The sequence below is a fragment of the Vidua chalybeata genome, chromosome 1 (genome assembly GCF_026979565.1).
Source record: "Vidua chalybeata isolate OUT-0048 chromosome 1, bVidCha1 merged haplotype, whole genome shotgun sequence".
In the NCBI taxonomy this organism is placed as follows: Eukaryota; Metazoa; Chordata; class Aves; order Passeriformes; family Viduidae; genus Vidua; species Vidua chalybeata.
In genome coordinates, this window is record NC_071530.1 from 95,375,308 (window position 1) to 95,387,410 (window position 12,103).

Sequence of the window (12,103 nt, forward strand, 5' to 3'; positions counted from 1 at the left end):
TGGTGGGCTGCTCTTAGTCTTGGTTGCATGCAAGATAATTTATTGCACCTTTGCGGAAGGCAAGACAATCAGGCTTGAGAAGCTCAGCCTCTATTGGATGTGCCAGCCTGGGCAGACAAGATTATCCTGCCCCATGGTCCCACGAGAGTCTTGATCTGGGATTGTCAGATCAGATTGTCTCAGATCACATATAACACACATCTACAGGATCAGACTCTTCAAAACAAATTAAGCTTTTTCATTTAATAAATTGGTGTCTTCAAATGTCAGCAAGTGAGGAAGAGCAGGAAGGGTGGCTGAAGAAGAGAGAAACAGCCTGTGAAACAAGGACTGTTGTCCACAATTTTCTTTCCAAGCTCTGTGAGCAAACTGCTAAATGCAGAGATTTTTACTCTCTCGCCTCTGCTATGAATCCAGCATTGTTGTTTCTACTGGAACGGATGGACTGATTGCATATTTATCCTGGTTCTTGGACAAAGTTTTACAGCCTGGGCAGACTCTGGCCTAGTTTAGAGTGAGTTTGGATATGTCTGCATCATTCCTGTAGGCGTAACCTTACTAGTTTCTGCTGGGCCTCACTTCTGGTTTGCCTGAAGCATGAGAATGCAGCTCCAGACTTGTCACACACTTTCATGTGGGAACCTTTCCATTTGTTCTTGAAGTCATCACAAGCTCATTATGAATCCCTTAAAAAAAGATGGCCTTCCTACTTCCAACTGCTGTTATGCAATTAAAAAAAAATAACAAAGCAGCATAGGGTTAAAAAAACAAGTCACCAAACTATGCTCCTTTTGTACTTTAAAAATCCACATATTTTAAATCCGTTGTTGCAGGGACTTCACTCTCATGTGTGAAAGAAAACCCTGGGCAAACAGATTCCGATTTTGTTTGGAATGCTCAGAAGTTCCAGTAACACTGTTGAAAAAGGTGTCAGCAATGCAGCTTGCAAGCAAACAGATGAGTGTAAATTCCCTCATAAGTACAAATTTGTACATCTGTTAGACTTGCTTTTGTTTACAAAGTAAACTACCAGCACAATTAAAAATGGGAAGTATGGAATGAATTAAGACAACAAGCTTTGTCTTGAAGCTAAGCAGGGACTGAGCCCCGGCGTGTGAGCGCTGTGAGGCACTGCAGCTGCGTGCTGTGCTGTGATATTGAAAAGCAAGCTGGGGGACTATGTGTCAGCATCCCATTTCTTCTGGCACACAACACTCTGGTAATTTTGGGAAATGTCTTCTGGGAAAACTTCCCTTAATACTCTCATTTTGAATCTGCTAGCACAATGCTATTAGAAGAAGGCTAAATTTACTTTAATACTTGTTTTATTAATATAATGAAAAAGGCCTTACAGATTTTGAAAATGTCATACAAATATCATGATTTCTATTATTCATTGGTCATATCCTGGCTCAGATGTTAACTCTGGAGATCAGTGACTAGGAATATCATGAAGGAAACATGATTTCCACAAAAATATATCCAAAGTATATCATAAATATACTTTCTCTATTTTTAATTTAAAACTTCAAAGAAAGTTTAAACTCAGGCAGCAGTGTTCATTTTAGAGGGATCAACCCCATCTATGCAACAAAGTGCCATCAAAATGCCCTGAAAAAGAACAGTCTTCTTCCAGAAGCACATTTGCTTAGGTATATGTATTTTTAGCATCTTGTATGAATCAGTCATGTGCAGGCCACAGATCCTTGTAGGATGTGTAGGCCACAAGCAGCTGCTCAGCATATGACAAATTTTGTCTCCTATATGTACAACAAAATTAGTCTATCTTTGTCAATGTGCTACACTATAAACAGCATAAACAGAAAATAGTATCAAACCAGGTTGTGGTGGCTTTTGTTTAGGTGGCTCAGACCTTAGTGGAAGGTACACCATATACCCTGGTTACCATCCTTCTCCCAGTTCCTCCATATGATTAAACAGTGTGAGCCTTCTTATTACAATTTCATGTGCCCAAGTCAGAGTATATGCATTTTGTATCTCTGCCCTAGTAACACAAATTTCATGGAGTACATCGTATGACTTTGTAAGGTGAGAACTTGATTTGATTTCCACTCTAAAGACTAAAGGAAGGTTTGCCAACACTTCAAATGCTGAGGTTTACATCCAAAAGGTCCTCTAGTTTTTAATTATATTATGAGTTAACACATCACCAGGCAGTTCAGCAATTAGAATTATGATAGCAAAATACAAAAGTGCATGGGACTCACCAGGGCTCTTTAAATTGCTGACAACAGAAAAGAAAAAAAAAAGGAGGATAAGTGCAATTTTAACAGTTTTTAATTGGTAAAATGAAAGTAAGTTTTGCTCCAGGCAATGGGCATCAAAGACAAAGATCATGGATTTGAAAACTCCTAGAAGCTCTTCTCAATAAAGAACACTTTCTGAGTGTTCTCACTGGTGCTGATTTTCAATTTCAGAGGGTCTCTAAAGTTATCTTTGGGTAGTGACAGATTTCCTTTCTGACTGCTCCCTCCTGTGTTGCTGCTGTACTGAGCTAAGCCACCATGCTCCAGCCGCTGCAGCCTCCTCAGACTTCAGGGTACATCCTCATGCTGAGCATTTTGGCACTGCTTTGTTGCATTGACCAGACTGGTCCCTCTGAAATGGGCACCATTGGCTCAGTTTAAAGATATTTTGTACCAGTGAAGCTGCATTCATGAGATGCCTTGTGCTGGTAAAACAAGGTCACCTTCACCCCCTTTCTTCCATTTATACTCCAGCCTTCTTGAGACCCAGTGCTAAGGTAGCTGCACTTCTTGGAGACACAGACATGAAAGAAAGACAGTATTTATTAGAAACACTTGAGCAAAGTAAACAGATTCACTGAGCTAAGGTCAGTCCTAATGCTTAATGCCAAAGCCTGGCTGGATTATTGTTCTGTGCTGCTGAAATCTGGCCAATTGTTTATCTAGCTGCATATATGGAGATATATGTTAACAACTGAAAAATGGGAAGCTCTCATTATAAATCAAATTCTTAGCTGCTTATCTCTGGGTACTGAGCACTGAACAGTTATTTTCTTTTTGAAAACTTCTGTTCATACACTTTTACTTAAGAATGATTAGCTCTCTTCCACATTTTTTTGAGTCCTTAATGCCTTCTCCTGTGGAGCAAAACCTGTGTCTGGGTTTTGTAGCTGTGCCAAAATATAGCCAAGACAAAGAGCTCGACCCAAACATAGAGCTGTTCTGTGGCCAGACAATGTGAGCAGTAAGGAACAAAAGATTTTCTAAGAGGTTGAGCTGATTCATTAATTTTTTTTCCTTCACATCTATACCATATGGGATTACATGGCTTTTGTGAGTTCTGCTGCAGTGCTTTCTTCTTTCAAAGCTTTTCTGTCCCCCACAGGGTGATGCAGAGCATGCCATGGGCAGGGGCAGCTGGGGGATCTATATAAACACCCCACTCAGTCCCACTTCCCCAGTTTTGCTGTGCCTTTAATTGAAAGTTAGGCAGAGGCAGAAGGAAACTGCCATTAACAAATGTTGGTCAAAATGCTTCTTGACCATAAGTTCAGGCTAACTCCCTCTGACTTTGCTGAAATAACAGGGCTCTGAGCCATGGAGGGGCTTGGTCTGCATCCAGGGGAGTTTTTGGAAGATGCTTACATTCCTAGTGGATTTTACTGTTTTTAAGTAGCTATGGTTCAGAGGAGGAAAAAGCGCTGCACACCCACCACAGAAGATTCATATCATGTACTGTGTGTTTTCACAATGCTTGCCAGCGCTGGTGTGTTGGCTGAAAGCATTTGCTGACTTCTCTGTGGCCAAGGATTTAAAAGCTACAGCTGAAGGTTTTTAAACTCGCCGGGCTGTAGTGGGTTGGGTCACAAGGGTGATGGCCCAGGGCTGCCCCCTTGTGTGTCTCTAACTCTTCCTTTTCTGCTAGTGTGGCTTTATTTGCAAGACTCCTTCCACAGGCACCTCTGAAGGCTGCCAAGCTCTCAGAGCAAACACTTCCCTGAGGGCTTTGAGGGGCTCTTTTGAAGATGTGCCAGGATCAGCTGCCTCACGCAAGTAGATGTTAATGAGGAGAAATTCAGTGACCTTAGAAGCAGGGCATCACGAAGTTGTGCTAAGGGAGCATATGCTGGGATCCTTGCAGGAGTCTTGTTAAGTTGATTAACTGTCGAAAAGGTTTTCCATGGGGATGAGGAATATAGTTATGTCAGGCTGTGGGCTTAACTGCAGAGACATAATGAAATTAACATTTTGAATCACAGTAGTGTTGCCTTTTCTTCTGTAAAAAATTACTATTTACTAAAGCATTTAATGAAAAAAAGGTGGAAAAAGCCCTTAAGATCTATTTTTTTCAGTGTAATGATAGGTCAAAAAAAGTTTTAATCTTCTAAAATTATTTTTAAACCTGAAGAGTATAAACAGAAAAGAATATAAGGTGATTGATCTTTTTTAAAGTAAGCATGGTCTTTACATTTGGTTTTGATTTCTTTTTAAAAAAAGAAGAAATTATAAGAAACTTTTCCCTTCTGCATTCAGTAAATTTTTTAACTCAGTGTCTGTGTGCTGATTAATTTTCATATAAATACAAGTGAAAAAACGCTTTGTTCTTGTCTTTTCTATCTTTTGTCACCACAAAACTTGGATAAACCTCTTATCCTTTCTCTATCCCTGTACTAGTAGCAACAATCAATCTTTTTATGGTTATCCAGGCAGTTTAATTTATCTTTCCTGTCCTTCTCAGTTGCCCAAGCAGACCAATAATCTTTTGTTTACTTGAACTTTGTGTCCTTCTGGACTATGTGAAGGCAACAGTCTCGGAACAGAGTCCAAGGCAAAAGAGTTAAATTGACCCTGTTGCATGACAACCCCATTCAGAAGTTCACAGCTTAATTAACTATTTCTGTTGCCTAAGAGCCATTGTCAAGCTCCAGTATCCAAACTGGAAGGAAAAATGTTCAGAGTTATGTATTCCTTCAGACCTAATTCAAGTTCAGAGACACCAGAGAGCAGGAAGCCTAAGGGAAAACTGAGACTGCTTTGGGGACAGTGAGCTGTTCTGGGGTCTCCATGGGAAGCCTCTCTCCATTTCCTTGCCTGTTGGCCCAGCATCAGCCTTTACTAAGCTCCAAGCCTCCAGATTTAGGCAGAAGCAGCAGAGCAGCTGGGAAGCTGTGGGAGGGCTGGTGGTACCAGTTAGACTCAGGTCCAGCCTACTGCTACTTAACAGGTGTGTGCAAGCCTGAGCCATCATCCTTACCTGCAGCTTGGCCACTGCTGGAATTTAGGACATACCAAGGTAACTAATACATTAAAAAAGGTGGTGGTAGGTTAAGTTGTCAGCTGATGCCTGCAAGGGTCACTGAGCTTTGCCTCTGCACAGGGTCACTGAACAGGGATCAATGCTTTTGTTGGAGTTGGGGATGCAAAAACGTAGCTACAGATGTGGAGGGATTACAGTGAATGACATGGGTTTAGCACAACCACACCTGACAGCCCTTTTGTAGCCCAAGCTCTGGAAAAAACCCTCCAAACCTGAGCTATGAATCCAGCCTTAAATCAAATTCTGACTCCAGCTTTAGCCAAGAATTTAGCATTAGTGTAACTTATCAGACTAATACAAAAGTTGTTATTCTGCAAGTTTGTTTGTTTTTCAAAATTATTTATGGAAAGCCTCAGTAATAATAGTACAGTCAAAACTATTGTGCACACCCCCTCTCCTCTGATGTCCAACTCACTCTTCCACTGTTCCTCTGGGCTAATGGCTTCAGCCTGGGGGGACTGGGTATGCACTCATATCCACAGCAACAGCATTCCGAGTCCTTCAGTGGGATAAGTATGGTGAGGGTGGTGGTGGTTTCTTCCTCCTCCTCTAGGATCCACTTAAGGTCATATTCATATTTCCCAACACCTTTTGTGCTTTTTTCTTCCTTCATGGTCTGCAGTTTGATGTTACATCTGAATTTACAATATATGGTACATTACTCCTAAGATGGGTGTGGTTCAGCTTCCAGGTCAGCACTTCTGTTGCTCACCCCTGGTGTGCTGGTTATAGGTCTGCAGTGCTCAGCATCAGCCCATGACCTGTCTCCAACATCCTGTGCCTGTACTCCTCTACAGCACCTCTTAGGAGCCCACCTTTGCAGCCTCTTCTCTCATACTAGGCCAGCATTGCATTATTCTGCAAGGACTGTAAAAGTTTCACGCTCCACACAAAAGCTGCATGTTGCTACTCTCTGTGTAAAAGCCATGGTTATACCTTTGGAAGGCGAACAATGCAAGTTCATTGTAGCTACTTGGTCATTAGAAAAATGTCTGTTAGAGCAAAAAATCAAACCAAGTAAAAGGAAAGCCTTGTGCAGATCTAGGCAAATCTAGGCAAAGCAAAACTTCCATCCCAAAGCTCTGCAGAGCCAAAGCAAAGCCTTGTGTCCTGTTACCTGCAGGAGCTGTGCTGGCTTTAAGGGGCTGCAGCCTGCAGGGTGTACTGGACAACACGTTTTTTAAACCTGGGTACTCATGTTGTCCTGAAAAATTATCCCAAACCTAATCCTGGTCTAGGCATCCCGTGTAGCCTTAAGTGCTGAAATGTTTTGATACTAATTACAGAGAGCAGCCCACAGCTCAGCCCAGCAAAGCCTGGCCAGCTCAGTCACCTTCCTGCACTGGGCTTTGCAGGGTCTGATACCCAGCTTAAGTCCATGGCTCCACATGCATGTATTCTCAGGTTCTTCCTGGAGCTCCACCATACTCTTGGGATGAGCCCCTGACCCAGCAAACCATCCCCCATGGAAGGTTGGTGTGGGAGCCCTCGCAAGAGAGCGAGTCCAAGCTTGTCCAGAGAACCCTGCAGGTGCCAGCCTGCTGGTCAGCCCCCGCTGCCTTCTCAACAGCTTTGAGTTATGGCTCTGTAACCTCATCCCTTGTCCTGTCCTTGGCAGTGGGACAGTGGCCTCCCACCGTGGTGGAGGTCCTGCCTGAAGCCAGACCTTCACTGTAGCCTCAGGTCCATACTTAAAGCCCCAACCCTTTTAGCTCTCCTGTGTCAGGAGCCATCAAATCATGGTCCTCAAAGAGAGGCAGAGAGAGCTGGAACTGTTTTGAAAAATTCTGGCCTCTGTCAGAGGTAGCCATGTATAGAATTAGGTCCTCCGGGGGTTCCCTGGGTTCCCAGCCAGTCCGGGGAGTGATCCTCGGCTGACCGGTCCGCAGGGAGGGGTAGATGTAACCCGGAAAGCTCCACCAAATAAAGACGAGACGTCTCCCGAGCAGCAGGATCCGAGAGGTTTATTGCAAGGAACAGCAACCTCCCGAAGCAAAGGCTGACTCCAGAAGCCCAGCACCAGGCCGGGACCGAGAATATAAGGGCAGAGGGATAGGAGTGGCTAGGGCACAAACCAACCAATGGGTAAAGGGTAGAGGGGAGGAGACGGGATGGGGTGACATGTAATGAACCAATCGGGATACAGGAGAGGAGTGGCATTCTAACAGGGTCCAATGGGATTAACAGAACAGAAGAACTTTCTAGAACCGGGGAGTGTGTTAAGCTTTGACAGACAGCCTCAACTGGGGAGGGAAACAGCATGTGATTGACAACTTTTGCTATATTGAAGTCGCCTCCCAAGGGAGGGCGGGGACCCCTCCCACATAGCCAGATGAATTTTGCTCTGGCAATACCAGATAATGCTCTTTGCTCTGTGTTTTGGCCTAAGTTCAGCTTGGGTCACATGCCAGGATCCCCTTCCCATGTCAACTTTGTAAAAAAGCATGGGATCCTTTTTGGGTTTGATGACCAAGTTTTTGCAGAAAGTAAATTTTAATATGGTTGGGCAAGAGGGAAAAATTCATTAATTTCATAACAATCTTAGCTATTGTTTCAGTAACTTGTATTCTTAACTTTATCCCATTTCATTTCTTGATCAATCCAATTTCTAAGTGGGGGATATTTTGGTAAGATTATGACTGATGCTGCATTTGTGGTTTTAGCTTTAGGAAGCTAGAGACTGAGCACAGGACAAATGTTTTGGTGGGTCATAGCTGAATTCTGATGTCCCAAGAAGAAAATGGAATGCAAACAGCTTGAGGACAGTATGGCACAGACTGAGCTAAGGCTAGGGTTAGGTTCAGATGAAGTGCTGCCTTTATTCAGGTAAATAAGAAATGAGGCCTTGTTAAAGGATGGATTTAGGATCAGGCTTCTCAGTGGAGTGATGTGTTGATGTGCTGATATTCTGCCTGGAAGGCAGGACAAGAGGAGCTGATTGCAATCCCAATTCACAAGAGGCCCAGGCTAGCAGAGAGAAGCCAGCTGGGGTTACAGAAGTGACTTCCCTGGCTTGTGGTCATCTCATCATGAAGCTGTCTCGCTTGACCACTGCTCCATGGAGTGAGCAAGGAGTGAGCACTCCATGGAGTGCTGTGTCAGAGGGCAGTGACCTCCTTGGATATGCCCATTCTCTGTAGGTAGTCTGGCTGCTGCTGTGGATGTAGTGCCACCCACAACCCTTGAGATGAACAGAGCTAGGTCTGTGCAGTGGAAGCCTGAGCCTTGATCCTCTTTTATTTCCTGCTGCTGATGTGCTGTTGCTGAGGGTGTCAGAAGCCAGACAAAAGTATTGCCCAATGTCCAAAACTAAAGGTCCTAAAAGCCATGCCTAAATGCTGCCTCTAACAGCCACAAAAAACCTTTCCCATCTGACTTCAGTTTTCTGAAAGGCTGCTGTAGCATCTATATGTATTTCCAGAGAATTCCCAGGAATTAACCAGGCTGAGCAGATTGACACCTGGATTACAGGAACCATAAAGTAGATGTTCTTCTGTGTAAAGTTCCTGAGGGCATGATCTGGCAGGAATGGTCTTGGTATAAATTTGGCTAAACTTTTCTTCTAAGAGATGAGAGGCAGGTAAAAGGAGAAGGAATCTGGAGTTTTTTCCTCATTTGGGGAAAAATGCTCTAAAGCATACTGCTGATCCTAATAGCTCTGAAAGACACAGACTGGTGGATTTAGCCCCATTCTTCTGGAGGTGTCAGCTTTGTGCCAGGTTAGTATATAGCCCAGTTTACTAAGCAGCACATTAGTACAAGCCCATCTTCATAGGTGAGAATTTTGCAGTGGCCATGACTGTGATGGATGAAGAATGGGTACAGGACAATGTCTCCATGGGCTCAGCAATCTTCACTAGTGAACAGAGAGACTTTTAGCAGGATAAAGAAGATCTGAAATTACTTTGACATAAGTTACAGCAGCCTTTGTTTTCCAGTCTCATCCTATATTTTACTTGGACTCTACCTATCTGAAAACATTAACATAGCTATTCAATATTTTGCATGTTTAAAACATTGTCTGTGCTAGTTTTTTTCTCAAAACAATTATATTTTAAAGTAATGATATTTTATAATGTAAAGTATCAATGTTTTGCACAGCTTTCCAAAATAAATGTGGAACTGATCAAATGCCACATTTTGAAACTTACCTTGAAATAAACATATATTTTCACCAATTTATTTTATTATTTTGCTTACTGATAACTCTGAGGTGGCGAAAAAGACTTTTTTCCCCAGGTAATTTATTAAAAAGCCTAACTAATTACTTTTATAGCTCTCTGAAAAGGTTCATCATTGAAAAAGTGCAAAAGAGTTCAGTCCTGCCAATAAAACTTTGGACTGTTTGATTGCCAGAATCTATTAATCAGTAAAAGAAGCGTTTTAGCATCTGTGGGTGAGAGAGAACCTAAAAGGAAATGTCTTGGTACAATTTTAAGCTTAACCCTTAAATTGCATGCAATGTAATTAATTTTTTCTCCTAGGGGGAAAAATACCTACGATTTTTGTGATATTAGGATGAGCGTAAAACACCGCAATTGAAAAACCAAAATTAATCATCAGAGCAGTAGGTTATAATTGAAACCCAGGTCTGAGTCTAGTGAATGGGATGAAGTGTCTATGCTTTTACATGATCCCTTACACTAGTGTCCTTAATTTGTTTTGCAGATAAATCCCAAAAGGTTAAGTCCTTGAGCTGTCTGTGCTCTAGATCTAAGCCTCTTGTTTATTATGGAAAGAGCATATATCTCCATCCTTGGAGATAATCAGAACTTGACTAGACGTGACCCTGAGCGACCCGATCTAATTTTAACATTGACTCTAACTTCAAGGTTGGCCCTGCTTTGAGCAGGGATCAGACTAGATGAGATCAGGAAGATCCCTCCGACTGAGGTTCTTCTAGGAGTTTGTGTACATGTACACATGTGTATGCAAACAATAATGAAAGAGGCTCCAGGCTAAGGATGTAAGTTTCATACCGAAAGCATCACTGTGAAATTTGTCATAGGGCACTTTGGCTAAATCAGTGAGTAGAGAAAATTATTTATCTCACTATTCTAGAGCATTTAGATTTTAAATTCTGAATTCAATTCTAAAACATTGAAAGCAATTAAATCAGCTACAGAGCAGCCAACCTATGTGAGTAAAGGGCCACTATTCTAAGATTTCTGAAAGTTAAATTTCTTTTTCCCAATATACTTATTTTTTGGAGGGAAAAAAATCTAGAAACAGTCCTGAATTCTTTTTTTTTATTATTATTATTTCTCACTCCAAAACAGGCAAATTGAGAAGTCCTGCCTGCCTGCACAGCAAAAAGGGACACACAGCAACAAGACAGAGGTAGTGGCCTAAGCCAGTGTGGAGGCAGGTTGTTGGTGTCTCCACCACCGTGACTTGGTCAACTGTTGCTGGTAACCTGATTACAATCTCCCTAGTGTTTTTTTTATTTTCCTCCCTCTATTCCTGTTTTCCTTCATCTTGGTCTTCTCTCTGCTACTTGCTGTTATCTAGGAATAGAATCTAAAACCCATCTAAGCCATTTTTATATGTCCATAATATGTCTGCTGAAGTATTTATTCCTAGGAGATGAAACACCATTAGGAGAAAAAGCCTCCTAGGACACATGATGTATTACTGCGTGCTGGTTTTTCAACATGCAAACACAGAGCTACTCCAGTTTTTTGGAACAGAATAAGAAACTTTGAAAGTTGGATGGATTTTGACAGCTGTTCAAAGCTAGAATTATAGCAAGTGTTTCTTCAGTCTGATCTCTGAGGGTTTAATGGGGCTTAGGTTCAGGCAGTCATCTGTGAAGCCTGAAAATTTTGTAATCTAATCCTCAACTGCATTCAAAGAAAGTTGTGTAAGAAGATGAAAATCACTTTGCAGTGGGTTAAAGGAACAATATAATTGGGAAATTATATAGAAGCCTGATCAGAGTTTAGGGTGATCCCAGTATAAGTCAATGTAACCCTGTGTCAATCCAAAGATTTATTCCATCTTTCAGCATCTGTGAGTAGGATGCCAGAGCAGCAAAGTAGTTACTGGTATGTTGTACTGCAACAGAGAGGAGAGCAAAGCAAAACAAAAACTCTGAAAGCATGGATGGAAAAGTAAGGATTTGTCTATCAAGAAATCACTCAGAAATCTCTTTTTTATTTCTTTCATTCATAGCATCAAGTTCAGGGTTTGAAATATCTTGATAATTTCATTAAATATTTGAAGGGTAAGGAACACAGAACTATTTAAGAAGGAAAAAAAAGTAATAACTGAATTATGGCAACTTTCCCATTAAAAATGAGTATTTGACTGAATACCTAAATAATGCCAGATACATATGCGATACTTATTTCTGTAGTGCTTCACCTCAGAAGGTCATTGTAAAAACAATGTAAATGGTGTTTCTGGAGAGAGAAATCAAAATTAGCTTGAAATTAAACATTTACACTAGAAATTCTCTCATTGACTCAGTTTGACTTCTACCAAATGAAGTCAAAGGTAAAATGTACTATAAATCCCAAAGAGACAGCACTGAAAATCAGGTTTGCTCCCTTGTTAGCATTTCTTTTTAATTTCTGTCTTTCTCGTAGGAATGTAGATCACCCTCAGGGATGTTAGGGCTGGAGCAGGGCCTGGGGCAGGTGCTGACTTTCTCATCCCAACTGAAACCTGCTGCACATTTTGCAGCTCTAGAGAACAGTGTGCCTACCAGCATTGCTGAGAAGAGCACTGTAATGATTTCCCTCTAGTGCTGAAATATGTCAACTACAGATTATTGTACATATCTAAAGTGCTGGCA